Source organism: Perca fluviatilis, chromosome 1, assembly GCF_010015445.1.
Source record: "Perca fluviatilis chromosome 1, GENO_Pfluv_1.0, whole genome shotgun sequence".
Taxonomy (NCBI): Eukaryota; Metazoa; Chordata; class Actinopteri; order Perciformes; family Percidae; genus Perca; species Perca fluviatilis.
The window spans coordinates 40,430,530-40,447,302 of NC_053112.1; the positions used below are offsets into that span (position 1 = coordinate 40,430,530).

The following is a 16,773-nucleotide window of genomic DNA, read 5'->3' on the forward strand; positions in this document are numbered from 1 at the left end:
GAGATTTCAATCATTACACATGGATCTGTCTTTTCCGCTGCACTGGAGACTAGTGGATTAGATCTAAACACCGGATTAAATTAATCCGCAACCTGGGATTAGGATTATGAGCGTGGGTTTTTAGAGATCTATGGCATGTTGCATAATGGATTTACAAGATTTATATGGGTTTAAACCAGTACATTGAGATCCCTAGGGGAGCAGAAAAGTACAGTAGACTAAGGGAGGAGAGGCAATACAGAGTGAAGAGTGGATTATTTTTAATTCATCCTTTGAAGGTATGTACGTAGCCCCCCTCAAATGTCAGGCTGAGGAATATTTTGAGAGAATTTCTGCGTGTGTGTGTGTCTGTATGTGTGTCTGTGTGTGAAGTTGGACTCTTCTGGAAAAATGTAATTTAGTCTAGCCAATGATTAATGTATCATTTCGTATTGAAATAGGAGAATGCCACCGAGGTGCCCAGGAGGGACAGGCAATGCTTTATTGGTTGCAAGCTGTTTTTTACTTACAATCAAACAAAGAAAAGTGAAAACAGAGAGGCAGATAGACACAGGGGGATACAGGCGCACATACAAATGCATATTTAGGTTATGCATGGTCAGTTCTATGAACACAGGCACAACCCTGTATCAGTCAGAAACAGGTGTAGAGCCAAGGTGCTCTGGGCTCTACAATGCACACAGCTCAGACACGTATGCCCTTAATCAAATTTTACAATCTTAATCCATATTTAAGCGATGGGATTGGGTATAGTAGCATCTGCAGTAGCTGAGTCATATCTGAATACAAATGGGCTTTATTCCACCTATCTGACTCTCACAAGGCTTTGCCGTAGGTAGGATTGTGAAGATCCAGAATTTAGCCAAATTATTTTAACATCGACAACTTCTCAGTCCAAATAATACTAAAAAGCCCAAAACAGTATCCTAAACCCCTCCCCCCACAAGGGAGAATGAATGTGTGTGCATGAGCAGTGATTCACACGCAGTTAGACACCCCCCCCCCTTGGCCCTGATTGGTGCATCTGAACAGGGAGCGGTGGAGTTTTGCATATCTTACTACAGGCTGTAGGTGGTGCCAGAGGAGCCGGATTTACCGAAATTACCAGCTTCATGTAGTTCTACTGGAACATAGGGTCAGTTTCAGCAAATATGACAGAAAGTTAGTTTTATAAGTCTTACCTACTTCATCTTTAACGAGTATTCACAAGGACACATGGAAGGAAGGAAAAAAAGTATAGTGTTTTCATTGGGAGATCTACTTCCACATACTTGAAGGGAAACAATATTGGTCTCACAGTCTTCCCATAGCCAAATCCTAGACCTAATGTCTGCCCCATTATTTATATGCCCCAGTATTACACTATTGTATCTCCACAGCATTTACCCTGTGTTGTGGATCACACACTGCCTACCCAGTCGATGTATGCCACTTGTGTGTTCGCCTTTCCTTACAGGACATCCATGCATGTTACACAGTAAGTCAAAGTCCTGCAGGATCAGCCACACTGTTGTCATCTCCAGTAAAGTGATGTGACAGTTTTCCTCTGGGGTCCACTTATGAACTGTGTTGCACAGGATTGGAGACATGCACAGACACTGAGGCCAAGAGGTCACTCTCTGCAGAGGTGGCATTCGTTGTTGGACTTTGTGTTGCCCGGTTGTCTAGCCCCTTATTGGTTTTTGGTTGAATTATTTCCAATCAGCATTTGTGATTTCATCATCCGTGCAGCAATCATGGTGCAACACTGTCATGTTGTAGAGGATGTGCATGACAGACAGAGCTGCGAGCTCCACAATGGGCGTCCGCTTGTGTTCTTACCCTGCCGTGACAAAATACAACTTGGGCCACAGGTTAGCGTAATGATAACGTGACGATGCCAGTCACAGACAAGCAGGGTGAGGTCGCTTGCTGTGTTTGGACAATGAAATGAAGTATGTACATTTACTATCGTGGTAAATCAGTTGCAGTGTTAATGTTGGTACCCATCTGACTTTGATTTCGTTTTAGTCCTAGTTAAAATGTGTTATTAGTATTAATTCAATTTTAGTTAGATTGTAAGTATGCAAAAACTTAAGACATTCTAATTAAGTTTTGGTCTGTTCATTCTTAGTATTATTTAGTCTATTTTGTTCTCATCCATATTGTTTTTACAGATTCTAAAGATTTTGAAAATATATAATATAATATATATATAGTTACCATGGTTACAGGTGGTGTTGTTGTCGTCCATCTCAAGATTAGTGAAAAGTAGTGCTGTCAGTTTAACGCGTTATTAACGGCGTAAATGTTTTTTATCGCAAGATTAACGTTCTTTTTGGCCCAGCAAACTTTGTAGTTTTTTCACATGCTGTTGCAACAACTAGTAACGTTAGAAAAACTACAACACCACACCAGATCTAGCTAGACCAGAAACAAAAGAACAGGCACGCTGCACACACTTGTTTGCACTTCCTTGCGAGCCGGCCAAAGAGTAGTACATACCTGCAAACTAGTCGCTTTTCGACGAAAATCGCCGTTTTGAATGGGGTCCGAGACCCGGTGCTAATACGGCACTGGTACCTTAACGACCGCTATGTACCGGACCAAATAGCAAATGCGGATTTCAGTGCCTTATTTAGGTGCCACTTAAATGCCTGCGCTTCTCTCTGATGCTCCGAAAACGGACGTTAGAGGGAACTGAAACATTGCCGAACAGGAGGCCAGTCAACACTACACTTAGCAGCAGGTAACGTTAGCCTACCGTTAGCTAGCAGCTGGATTAAACAGTTATTAATTCAAAACGGTTTGTTTACAGTAAAAGTTTGGAGCGATTTACATTTCCTCTGTCGTTACGCTGTTGTCGTCTATGGGGAACGCGGGATTGATTTCCCCTAAAAGTGGGCGTGAATCTGTTCAGAGACATTCTATGACGTTGCGCCGGTTGTGCGTAGCCGCATACATGGAGGTGCTGGGTTTATGACCTATACTGCAGTCAATTAACAGGGGGCAATTCAGATGTTTTGGCTTTCTTATTAACGGTAATGCAACAGGTCTAGCGGCTAAATTAAAATCTGACCAAGTGATATTTTTGGTGGAGCTCTGCATGTAGTGCAGTCATTTAGCAGTTGGTGAAACATTAATCTCCAGAATGGCCCACGCATTTCCATTTTCAGGTACAAACTATAGTTGAATAATATAAAATAGGATAACGGGAAATCTGTTCTACAGCGTGAGTTCTAAATGAGGTCCTGTAGCACCTTATAGTCACATAATCACTGGGATGGTCATTCACTTTTAAATGTCTGCTCTCCCTTGAATGTATTCAGAAATGCTGAGTTGTAACTCAGACTGGATAAGAGTTTGTGCCAAATGCCATAAATGTACAGAAAATGTAAAAGTAACCAGAGTAGGGATCCCGTGGCATCTGCTAGTTGACTTTTTTTATGGGGCCCCCTCTTAACTCTGAAATGGCAGTGTTCATGCAAAACACACATTAGAACATCAAACAATCTAATTGGCATATTAAATCAACAAACTGTAGATTTTTTTTGTTTCTAATGTAGCAGGATTGTGGAGCCCAACGCAAGACACCGCTCCAAATTATGACAGGGGGCACAGAGAGCCAATCAGAAGACTCAATTCAGCCTGAAAAAACACATCTCTTTAAGAAATGTCTGTAAGACCTGCACTGTGCAAAATCCTCAAAACAAAAACCTTCAACAGTGTCCTCTCTACTGTACCTACGTGCACCTCTTCTGTTCTCAGTAGATACTCTCGATTAACCATCTCATTCAGTGTCTTTTGTGCATTGGTCCTCTGCAAGAACTCCGATTAGTTTTCATTTAGAAGAGGATCACTCCACTGTTGCAACTTTTACAGATGTCCCTTCGCCCTTTGCTACGCTAATGTGACGAGGAGTGGAATATTTTAAATATAATTACTGGTAGGGGGAACTAAAGATAAGTAAGGGGAGGAAACTTAGGGACAGACAACGCCATCTGGGGATTTGCACCCCAGGATATGAACACCAAATTCTAATAAGGACACAGGTTCGAAACTGATGAGGCAGAGACAGTAGGTAAAACAGAACAAATGTTTTAACAAAAATGATCTAAAAGAAGACAACTATAACAATACTAAAAACTACAATGAAATACATATAAAACTCCAATCAGTGGGCTGGGGCTTCAGTGGGGGCAGACTGCTGGACAGGATACCCAGTCTCCCTAGTCTGGGGGGCAACACTACAACAAAACATGCACGAAAAGAGTCCCAGTGCCTACTTGCATGCAACGGGAGCGAGGTTCCAACAATGTGCCTAGCCGCCCACCTGAGGACACCCAGGCCTCATCAAAAAAGCAAGGGACAAAAGAAAGACACTAAAGAAAACTAAAGAAAAGAAAAGGCAAACCTAACAAAAAAAAAACAAAGTAAAGCAGAACAGCAGCAGGTGAACCTAAAACACAAAAAGGCACATGTTAGTTGGGGGGACAACTTTAAATCACCAGGAAAGACTAAAAATGGGGACCCTACTCACCACCTTCAGCAGGCAACCACCACCAGGGACCAGCAAAAGGCTAAACTGGGCCAGCTGAGGGCTTTTATACTGCACCTGGGCAGGGGGAGGAGCTAAGGGAGGAGTTTTGCTGGACTACCGGAGTTGCGTTCACAACACCTCACTGTGGTTCACTGAGGGGCTCTAAGTGATGTCACGCGCTTTTTAGGCTACAACATTTTTTGTCACATACAGCAAACATCTCCTCACTATCCGCTAGCTGCCTGTCCCCTGAACACACTGTAAAAAATGCGGTCTCTGCAGACAGCCCAGGCTCCACAAACGTCATCAAAAACAAACTGTGCCAACCTGCCCCACGAACCATAACAAACAGTGTTCCAGCCAATAACCGACAAGAAGGAGTTGGTTGAGTCATGAATATGCATTGTGGAAGTAGCCTACGTGCTAACGCTACTGCAGTGATGGCTCAACCAGCTTATTATTGGCTGGAACACTGTTTGTTATGGTTCGTGGGGAAGGTTGGCTCAGTCTCAGTCAGACTACCCAAGCTCACTGTTGCTAAGCACTGCGCAAATCCTTTGACTCTAATGGCATGCTACGGCTTGCTGCAACAAAAGAAACGACAACCCTCTTTTGTAGTGTGGTGCATTTATTTTCAGATATGTTTCCTTTTCTCTTGTGAACAAAACTAAACCACACTGCTGCCGCACTGTTGCTTATACACAGACACACACTCCGTATCTCTGACTCCCCATAGTGCCTTACTCCCCAATGTAGGGTATGATTTATTCGGTTAGATTGAGACAAATATTTTTGGAGCTAGAAAATTATCAATCTCAAGGTGTGTGCAGATTGATCGCAAAGTAAATTTCAGGGGTTTAGGTTGCATATGGAGTCAATGGACACATGTAAACGGATGCAAACAGACAGGATGTTTGTAGTGAAGAAACACCTCCACCTTGGAATTATAAAGTTCTATCTGACATTTTATTTTTTTTATCAAAATTGAGTTATTCACATTCACATATTCTCCTCTATTCTAACGCTAGCTTCCTAATGTTAGTCTGGCAGCTAATGCTAAAATTAGGAGGCAAGCACTAAAGGATAGGTTTGGGTTGCTGTCTATTTTCTTTGTTCCAGTCACAGGCAATGTCTTATGATGGAGGTTACATTTTCGGCCTGATCCATCCCTTTTACTTGTTTTGAGCTGAATTCAATTCAATTCAATTTTATTTATAGTATCAAATCATAACATAAGTTATCTCGAGACACTTTACAGATAGAGTAGGTCTAGACCACACTCTATAATTTGAAGCGCTCTTGTATGTTAGCATTAGCTGCCAGACTAAGCTAGGAGGCTAGCATTAGCTATGTTATGTTCCTTGAAAATCATTGCTTCTTTTCATGTTTTGCAAGACAGAACTCCAAGAATTCCAAGCGGAAAGTGAGTTCTGAGGATTAGAAGGTCCTATCTGCATTTGACCTCTTCCAAAATACCCCATTTATAAATTTGATAGGATTTTTATATTGTACTTAGAATACATGTCGGGGGTCTGTCATTTTCACTTATCATTTATGGTATTTGGAATGCAAAAACATTAAATTTCAATATCTCAAAACCACTCAGAACGCAGATGGAACCTTATGAGTCCAAGGTGGCAACATGCTGCAAAATAAAAGCTACAGCAGTTCATTTTCACAAATAAAACAGTGAAAATCCACTTCCATTCAGTCTGAACACACCATCCCTGACCCAGATCATCGGGGTTGAAGGCAGATACAACACACTAGAGTGAAGTGTTTTTGTTCACTTTCACATTCTGTCAACACTGGAAGCATGCAGTTTAATCATTTTAATTCAACAGATTTTCAGCTACCAGGTGCAGAGTGAATATACCCACCAAAGTCACTCATCTCCTTTCTCAACCTCACAGCATGTCAACTGAGCACCAACCCACACACACAGAGACACAGATACTTTACACAAACTCAGAGAATGGCAGACGGATGGGGTTTTCACATACAGCATGAAACGGGTCATAATGGCCAGAGCTTAAGATGCTCACGACTCAAGTTCACGACTCTCTCTTACTGCTCCTCCAGTAATCATAACAAAAATCCCGGAGCATTCAAAAGATGATAGCTGTTGACGGAGATAAGATCAGAGTATTCCACCTTTGAGAGTATAACAGTAAACTGGAGCCGCTCACGCTGTGCGGTGAAAGTAGAGCTGAAGCAATGACAGCAGTGGAGAAACTAAACATACCGACCACACGGACACAAGGAGAGGGAGGGCTGAGCCAGAAAAATGGGACTTTTTATGTGCACAACTTAAATTGCTGTTAGTAAAACATGGTTATGTATTGTGCATATCAAAGGAACTAATGAGGTTTACTGAGGTAATAAATCAAGTGAAAAGTAGGGACATTTTATCTTAGACTTTAATACAAACAGACTTCTCTTTGCAACCAGTGGCGTCGTCCCCTGCAGGCCATTACAAAGATTGCAGGTTTAGGGCACTTTGCATTGGCTTCACATTTCAGGCCAGGGGGTTGCTGCTTGTTTGAAATAGACAATTATTTGCTATTAATATTATTATTATTTGCCCCAAAGTGGCCATGACTTTGAACCTTTCTAAATATAAAACGTGGCATTGTGAAAAAATATGATGTATCTTATTTGTTTTACTTGATATAACAACCATGATCCTGTGTGAAAACTTGATATTTTAGATCCTTGATTTTGCAAAGTAAAAGTATTATCTATATCTTAATTTGTATTCATACACATCAGCAATGCAAGTATAAACTTCTGTATGTACACCCAGCTGTGAGAGTCGATCAGTCATTTGTGCAAAATGACTGTCCATTACAGACAATGTTTCTTTAATGTCTCACAGTTACATTGTTTGAAGATAACTTTGTGTATTATTGTTAATTACGTTTCATTTGTCCTTGTCGTGGTCATGGGTAACTGTGGGATGACTAACACCCAAAAACTTTCACACAGTCACACACACACACACACACACACACACACACACACACACACACACACACACACACACACACAGAAACACACACAGCTACAGCTCACCCTCCTCATCCAACTCCTCTCCCTCATCTCTGACGTGCACTGCATCTGTCACAGGGCAAACTTTGTATTAGCTTTGAATTATCTCCTTATTCTCTAAAATGTATGATATCAGTTGGGTAGCAGATACAGAGACACAGAAAGAGAGACACAGTGTCCAGTATACATTGCGATGTGGTGCCATGGAAAAATAGAATTAATATTGTGCCAGCAATATTGTTGAAACTCTGACCCTAGCCCCACCCACAACGCATACACACACACTGCACACTCACACACACACACACACACACACACACACACACACTCACCGGTCCCTGCCAAGCAATACTATTAAACAATGAGTGTGGCATTTCATCTTTTAACAAGGGGGGTCCTGCAGACAGACAGAGAGACAGACAGGAATACAGTATTTGCTCTTTCTGTCCCTCTCTTAATTTCTGTTTAGTCTCCACCCTTCATAAAGCACCCTTACGTGCTGTCGTTTGTGCTGAACACTCACTTTATCACTTTATTCAAGGTGTGTGCTAGCGATAACTCATAACAATGCTTCAGGAAGGTAATGCGCAGCAGGCACAGCACCCTGGCTGTCCCTTGTATTATGTAATGAATGGATCCACAGGGGACATTTAAATGATATCTGTTAAAAGCTCAAATAATCCGGTAGAAACAGCCTGTAATATATCTGGATCCAAATAAACAGCCTAGTGAGGGAGTCAGATGCAGCCACACACAACACACACACACACACACACACACATACCAAACAACAGGCACGTGTGCACCTACTACCAATCTATCAACTTAATTATCACTGGTTCCGTGGTGAGACATATCCACTTAATCAGCAGTATACCCACCATACCTAAGTTACCACTACTGCACTGTAGCATACTCTCTCAGATACTGTTAGTGAATGCGCACATGCACATGACAGCAGTTCTTTTATTGTTCTACATTAATTGCTGCACAGACAATTTGGTGAAGAGTGCCATGACACTGGTGCAAAGTATTATATAGCACAGGACACACACAGGACAGCATGGTATGTAAGGATCTCTTCACGATTGAAACACAAAAGTAGTCATAATAATCCTAATTAATGAACAGAAAACAGCCAACAGTCGACAGCCAAGTTAGCAGGTCTATGAGGTAAATGCTAACTTCAAAGTGATAACATGCTCACAATGAAAATGCTAATGCATATGCTATTCATCATTTTCACTAGCATGCTAACATTTTCTTATTAACAAAAAAAACATGAAGTATAGCTGAGACTAATGTAGCTCAGCGTAAATTCAGTCAGGTAGACTCCTCTTACGTTGTCTCTCTTCTCTTCAACTGATCAGCTGGGCAGTGGGTGTTTCGGTTCTGTATACCAATTAGAATCGGGCACTTATGTTCTAACCAATCACAGCAGTCTACCTTGTTTTAAATCTGTTCTCTCTCCTGCTTCTGTCAGTTGTGTTTTCAGACGAGTGCGACTGTGCAGTCCACTTCCTCGTGTTGCTGTCTTTTATCTCGTGGTGTTGGCGGGTGGTCTGTGTCTGTGTGTCCCTCTTTCTGGCGCTGTTCCCATCGCTCGGCTGTTTTTGCCGCTCGGGTGGTTCGCCTGGGCTCCTGCGGGTGCGGCTTGCCCGTGCTTTGTGCTGCCAGCGCGTCTCTCTCACGCCTGCAGTTTGGGGGACGGGGTCTTGGTCTACTCGCCGTGCTGTCTGGCTCCGTCTGGCCCGATGCTGGGTTTTTGCGGCCGGCACAAGGCCGTCGGCGGAGGGCGATTCCATGGCAGTGGGCCAGGGTCGTTTGTCTCAGCTGGACCATCTCCCACTAAGTTAAGTTGTTCTTTTATGTTGCCGCCCGGAGTAAACACGTGTCGGGCTGCGGGTCCTGTGTTTTATGGCGCTGTCTAGCTTCTGGTTCAGTTGTGTTCGGGGGTATTTGCAGCAATTGGTATGATTTGAGTCAGTCGGCGGGCATTATTTACGTCACTACATGTTTCAGGGTGACTGAGCTCATTTAGTAGGCCTAGGCAGGTGGGCATGCAGTTTTTTATTTTCAGACGTTGCTTTTATGTTGCATGCTTTTCGACTGCTCGGTCAGCCATCTATCGTGTGCTGACTGCGGTGGCGTGTCACTCTAACTGTTTCTGTATGTTCAGATTAAGTTTCAAGATTTGTTGTTTGGATTGGGTAGGTGTGCATTGGTTCGCATTTCGTGGGTTTGCGTAATCGACTCTACGACGGCTGGTAATCTGTGTATTCCACAGTGGACTACAGATGGTGTAAACTAGGTGTGACCGTGTGATGTGTGATGAGTTAAGTAGTTCACCTTAGCTGTTTTAGTCTATGTATTGCGGCTGCTATCTGTATCTCTTAGCAGCGTTTTGTTAGGCTCTGCAATGTCTGTTCTTCGTTGCTGGTTGGATACAATTTTATAGTAGTATCTGGCTCTAACAGGTGCCGTCCGTTTGGGGCATGCTCACTGGGTTCCTGTCTGGTTAGGATTATAGAATATTTTATGCGGTGTTTTCAGGGACCTTTGATATCCTGTTTTCTTCTGTTGGTCGTGTTTGTATTGTATTGGTGTATGGTTTGTGTTTTATCTCTTGATTTTGGTGCATGTGGGCATTGGTCAACTACACTGTAAAATTTTACAGACCCATTTAGTTATGTCCACTGTTTCTATTTTTCCTGAACGATCTTATACAGGTGTGGATTGTGAACTCCACTGTATGAGTTTGAAAGTAAACTTGCATTTCTTCATTGGGTTGACTATTAAAATTCTACAAGAAGCTGCCTACTAGTTTAAATGTACCTGTCTCTTTCACGGCAAAGGTAAAGCATTGTCACAATTAATTCAATATACACTGGCGATGAGTGATGTAGCCTGTTCAACTTTCCACTAAAAAAAACCAAAAAAAAAAACAGTATTAACACCGGCTGTGGCTCACAAGTCAGCACTGGTGCCCGGCGGAGGGAGTACCTGACGGCACTCGTGGATTCCCCTCTTCACAACTTGAAATGGGGATCTTTTCCCGTGTCAATTGTTTGGCTCCACCCACATTTTGCCAACCCTGATCTGCGGATGCAGTCAGGACTGCAATTGGTTCATTGGCTGCCTAGTTCCCATGTGGACAGTGTGGACGTCCTCATGACTAGCCTGTCTGACTCTGCTGTTGTACCTTATGGTTGCTTGACCTCCTACTGTATCGTGTTGGTAGTGAACTCTATTCCTATACTGTGAGCTGGGCCCGGTATCCTGTGTTGCTGTTCAGTTCTTTTTACCTGGATATCTGTGTGTTTCTCTGTATTCAGTGGTTGCCCCTTGCACGGGGTTTGGGGGTTGTTATCAAGGGCGGCGGTCGCTGGCCACTGGCTTCCCATTTTTCTCACATGCTGATTTCATCGTACTTTATGGCATTGCCCCATTGCTATGGCTTGCAGCGTCTGGGGCTGTCTAGGGACCGGAAGCAGTTTTCTGTCCTGTGTGAAATCAGAGGGTCGGTGACAAAATTATGGAGGGCGCTCTTCATGTAATAATATAATGCTTTTTATGAGGAGCATCACCTGACCAGCGGTCACTCAAAATTTGGATACTCCTCGCTACTATACGTCCCTGATATGATATATCTCTGCGGTTGATGCTTTGTCTCGTTTCAGAGTCAGTTTAAGTATTTAAGTATTAAGTATGTAAGTGTCCACTCTGGTAAGTATGATTTTGCTTAGGTGTCTTTCGCCTTATTCCGTGTTCTCTCACAGAATTGGCGTTTTGGTACTCGGTAATCCCTTTCATTCTATTTAGTGTTAAGTATTTAGTACAAGTATGTAAGTGTGTCCACTCTGGTAAGTATGATTTGCTTGGCGTGCGTCGCCTCATTCTGTGTTCTATTGTCATGGTCCTACAGATTCATAGTATTATCCATTTCAATTTATAAGTGGATATTTGTCATTAAGGCCACGCACTAAATCACTCTCACCTCTATTTCTGACTTTTCCCTATGCATAGATGTTGGTTAAACAGCGTTGGGAACTAGTCCTCCTCAAAGCTAACAATTCATCAAAGTGTTATTCTAGTAATTCCTTTAGAATGGGGGCTGCTGCTACTACTGTGTGAGTCAAGGGGTCTCCAGTACTGCTCTACAACAACTTGGACGATGGGCTTCCTCTGTGTACTCTTCATCTATTCACCTGATGTAGAAGATGTCTTCAATAACCAGATCTTTTAAACTTGATGGTGGTAACATGCATAGAACTGGTGGTGGTGTATGGATGGGCGTGTTCTCACTTGGTTCTGACGTATTGTTTTACTGTTTGATCAAGTTAGATTTGATGTTGCTTCTCGTTGGTCCCTGTCTGAATTCCCTATGTTTTGTGTATGTTCAGCCTGACTTGCTGATATGTGTTTTGCCTCATAATTACAGGTGCCGTTGTAACTGCAGAGGTCTGTGGTTTTTCCTGCCTGTTTGCCGGAAATTCACGTCCAGCTGAATTGCTGGTAAAATCTTTTGTTTGTGCCAGCCTGAATCGCCGATGTTTTGTTTATACCGGCCTGACTCGCCGATGTTGCGTTTGTACCGGCCTGAATCGCCGATGTTTTTGTTTGTACTGGCCTGAATCGCCGATGTTGTTGTTTGTACCAGCCTGAATCGCCGATGTTTTTGTTTGTACTGGCTGAATCGCCAATGTTTTGTTTGTACCGGCCTGAATTGCCGATGTTGTTGTTTGTACCAGCCTGAATCGCCGATGTTGTTGTTTGTACTGGCCTGAATTGCCAATGTTTTATTTGTACCGGCCTGAATTGCCGATGTTGTTGTTTGTACCGGCCTGAATCGCCGATGTTTTTGTTTGTACCGTCCTGAATCGCCGAAGTTTTGTTTTCCAGCCTAAATCGCGAGGTTTGTGTCCAGCCCGAATTGCTGGTATGTATTCTGTTTTTAACCTGCATAAGTTAGTGCTTGTTCCGTACTGTGTAACGTATTACCTGGTATGGTTGAGTGTTTATTACTCTAATTATTCACTGACGATTCAACATATTCATGTTCTCTATCACCATACAGAGTTGTTGCAGCTTTACGGTATGTTTATTCATGTCATTTAATCTCTTAAATTCTTTTCAGTTTTGGGGGATGTGTTTGGTTTTCATACACATTAGATTTGTATAGATACCCCTTTACAATGGAGACTAATCTCCAAATAATTGTTTGTACCTACGTGGTTATATCTTAGTAGTAAATGTTGCATATCTGCACCGGAGTCTCTCCTGATTGAAATGTAGCTCAGCGTAAATTCAGTCAGGTAGACTCCTCTTACGTTGTCTCTCTTCTCTTCAACTGATCAGCTGGGCAGTGGGTGTTTCGGTTCTGTATACCAATTAGAATCGGGCACTTATGTTCTAACCAATCACAGCAGTCTACCTTGTTTTAAATCTGTTCTCTCTCCTGCTTCTGTCAGTTGTGTTTTCAGACGAGTGCGACCCGCCTCCTCCCCTTCCACCTCCGGGCCTTTTCGGCCGTGTTCTCGGTCTTCTCCCGGCTGGCGGCTTGTGATCAGTCTTTGGATTCTTCTCACCACCACCAGTGTCTAGTTTCCATTGGGGGATGTGTTTGGTTTTCCTACACATTAGATTTGTATAGATACCCCTTTACAATGGAGACTAATCTCCAAATAATTGTTTGTACCTACGTAGTTATATCTTAGTAGTAAATGTTGCATATCTGCAACGGAGTCTCTCCTGATTGAAATGGGAATATTGAACTGATGGAGTTAAGAGATAACCAAAATTATTACAATTCATCCTGAGGGTTACATATGTACATGTGTGTACCAAATTTCATAGCAACCCGAAGAGTAGTTGCTAAGACATTTCACAAAAAAAGGCAGGGGAACCTCATGGTTGTGCTAGGGGAAAAGTCATGGGTTCACAAAAGTCATTGGGATTTAGTCAGTGGGATTTAGTCATGGGAATTACGGCTCTTTGTGGAGCCAAGTCGTATGGCTCTGTTGCTTTCTGACATTCTTTTTCCTTGTTTTTTAAGGGGAGGAGGTTACTTACCTTGCATGGCAGCTGGCTTCGCACAATATCAAAAGATCACTCAAGAATCACGGAATCACATATAACACAAAAATCCATCTTGTCAGGCTTCAAGTAATGAAGCCTGACAAGATGACAACCAGCGGTTCAACCAATCAGTGTCCAGTAAGAAGCTACTGGCAGCTGCAGCCATGATTAAGGTATGTAGACAGATGTATTTTTTGAAAGTGCCTGCTGTTTTCCAAACAGTTTCCAAAGATGGCCTCTCAGATGGTTCTGTGTAACAAACCATCTGGGGTGGCAGACCCTCATCGCCATCCGTGAAATCACCAACACCCAAAACAGGCTTCATGCAATTAAACTTCATGCATTAATTATTGTCAGCCCCTATTCTGTAGAGTGTGAAGGGATAACGCTGGACTTTTTTTGACAAAAGATGAGTAAGCCTTGGGCAAAAATGTCTCAAGCCCATATTCAACTGAACAGAAGATCTCTTTTGATAAAATCTTTGGCAGTGATAGTATAAGTCTGCCAATGTCAAGGTCAGCTTTAGTATTTTCTAGTGTGTTTCATCTCAACCTTCACATCTTTAGATAAAGAGCTCTAAGTATAAACTAATGTGACTTCATTGAAAGGAAGTTTTGTTATCTCACAGACTTCGACTAAAAGCAACTAGCCTGCCTGGCATCAGTGCATCATAGCATATCACTATCTGCAAAGAAAATAAAATATGAATAAATCATGAGCGCGGCAGATTCCCAGCTCAGGTAGAGCGGGTAACGCCAGCTCTGCAGACGGACCAAAGTCTGTCAGCACCGGGGAGAGCGAACCGCGGGGACCGAGGTCACAGGGCTGGTAGCTAGCTGCTAGCTAGCTGCAGCAGCTAATATTAAAATATTAGACCCAGCACCGGAGGTCTGAGCCCCATGATCAGCAAGTTTAACGGCAGCAACAGAAAGTTTGCTGGGATTGGTAACGGTGGCGTAACGGTAACGTTACAGCCGTGAACTGAAAGTCTATTTCCTCAGCTGGTTCGACTCTCTTCGGGCGAAGTTGTCTCCGGTGGGTGGAGACAGAAAGTCAGAGGCAGGCAGGGAGAGAGGGTAATAAATACATGTGACATTATGAAATAAAATTCCCCCCAAGCATTATCAAGAGTACAGGTTTCCAAAGTAATTTTAGCCTGGGCTGAAAGCAATACTGGTAGGCTACGCTGGCGCTGTTGCCTTGGAATTGACCAAATCCGGTCTCTGAATATGAAAAAACAAGTCTTTTTGTTATATGAAATAGAAAATGAAAATCACAGCATATTTTTAATTTCTCCCATCCCCTTTTGACCATGTAAAGGAAAAAAATGCCTTGTATTTCAATTTCAAATGTTGTATTTTAAAACGAAAATCAAATAACCATTCGTTTTTTGTTTTTTAAGTCTGTTTATGAAATGATAATCGAATGAACGAAAAAGTACACGGACCTTATCCATTAGCCATTTTCCAGCTGCAACATTAAATTGATGTGTAAAGCATCAGTAATCATAATCCATTCTTTAAGTTGCGATAGCAGCTGAGCAAGTAGAGCAGCCTAGCTATCATGTTCCCCTACAAGTTCCCCCAACGTATTTTATTCTTTATACCCTCAAGTACACAGAGGCCCACTGGGAGATCTAATCCCCCCACCATGTCCCGGCACTGTCCCAGAATCTGCACTCAGTCAGTCATGCCCAGAATCTTTCCCCCAGGGAGTGACCAAGAGACATCTGTATCATCCACACCTCCCTTGGCTCTCACAATGGCGCAGTACCGCAATCCTACTGATTTTCTTACCTTATCACGTAAAGTCAGACTTAATTGTCTAAATTGAAGAAGTGAGAACTGGTCATACTGGCATGACTTTGCAAAAATGTCCTTACTAAAAAGGTCTCAAATTCAGTTTGAGTGCAGGATCACACTCAAACACCTAAATGCGGCACACAGACTTGCACATAATACAAGAAAAAAATAAAGGGAAGAAATAGACATGAAAATGTGAAAGAAAACACAAACGGCCTCAGAGATCAATGAAAAATTGCTGATGTCCTAACACAAGGCTAGACGGATGTACAAGAGGCACGTGTGTCTCTCACAGTCAATCCTCAACATCTCTCTTTCTCATTGTCTCCCTCTCATACACTCACACACACACACACACACACACATACGGAAGTAATGAAGGTTCGGGTGATGTACTGTAAGTGTGCTTAAACTGAGCATGAAGGTCAGAGGGATTATAGGAGAACCTAGGCCAGCATTACTGAAGTGACAGGAGAGAAATCTCTTTTTCTTTCTTTCTTTCTTTCTTTCTTCCTTTCTCGCAAAACACACACACACACACACACACACACACACGCAAACACATACATGCACAAACACACACACAGAAATGCCAACAAAAGACAAACACAAGTGTCCATTCACACAAATACATGCGCGCACACACACACACACACACAGACACACACACACACACACACACACTGTATGGCTGATGGATGCTGTTTGAGTTGAAGTGGAAGTATCCTGTTGTTTTCTACTAAGCACTTTCTGTTCAGCTCTCATTGCCAAGAGTAATGGTCAGTGAAGATCCCCACTGCTCTGTTTGTGTGTGTGTGTGTGTGTGTGTGTGTGTGTGTGTGTGTGTGTGTGTGTGTGTGTGTGTGTGTGTGTGTGTGTGTGTGTGTGTGTGTGTGTGTGTGTGTGTGTGAGAGAGAGGGGGAGACTTCTTGATTCCCAAATCTTTGTTGTATTTTCACACAGGCTTCGCACTCTAACTGGATTTGTTATGCTTGACCGCTCATCCCTGCGGCCCCACACATTATAAATTTGCATGTATGTGCTCAGCCGAACGGGGGTTTGCCCAGTCAGCTGTGTGGCAGCTGGCCCAATGTAAAGATTGCATTCACACTTCATCCACTACGTTAAAAGTGAATCATCGGCTGGCACTGGTGCTGTAGGAGCTGGTTAGACCCACCTGTGTTCACAGCACTAAGGTCATCATGCATAACCATCATATGAAGATTGAAACGGGTCCCCATACTTTTGTGTACCTTGTGTATCGGCCTTTTACTTCCAGTCAAGGAAACTTGGGTATCCCCAACCTTTTTTGCACTGCAAACT

At 42.8% G+C, this 16,773-nt stretch overlaps 1 long non-coding RNA gene across 1 annotated transcript in view; it reads left to right on the top strand.

The window, feature by feature from the left end:
* The first annotated feature begins 204 nt into the window (after positions 1-204).
* LOC120569426 overlaps positions 205-16,773 on the top strand; it is a 105,665-nt gene continuing 89,096 nt past the window's right edge. The window contains exons 1-2 of the long non-coding RNA XR_005640875.1: positions 205-278; positions 13,626-13,821. This is a non-coding gene — a long non-coding RNA (uncharacterized LOC120569426). The remainder of the gene's footprint in view (positions 279-13,625; positions 13,822-16,773) is intronic.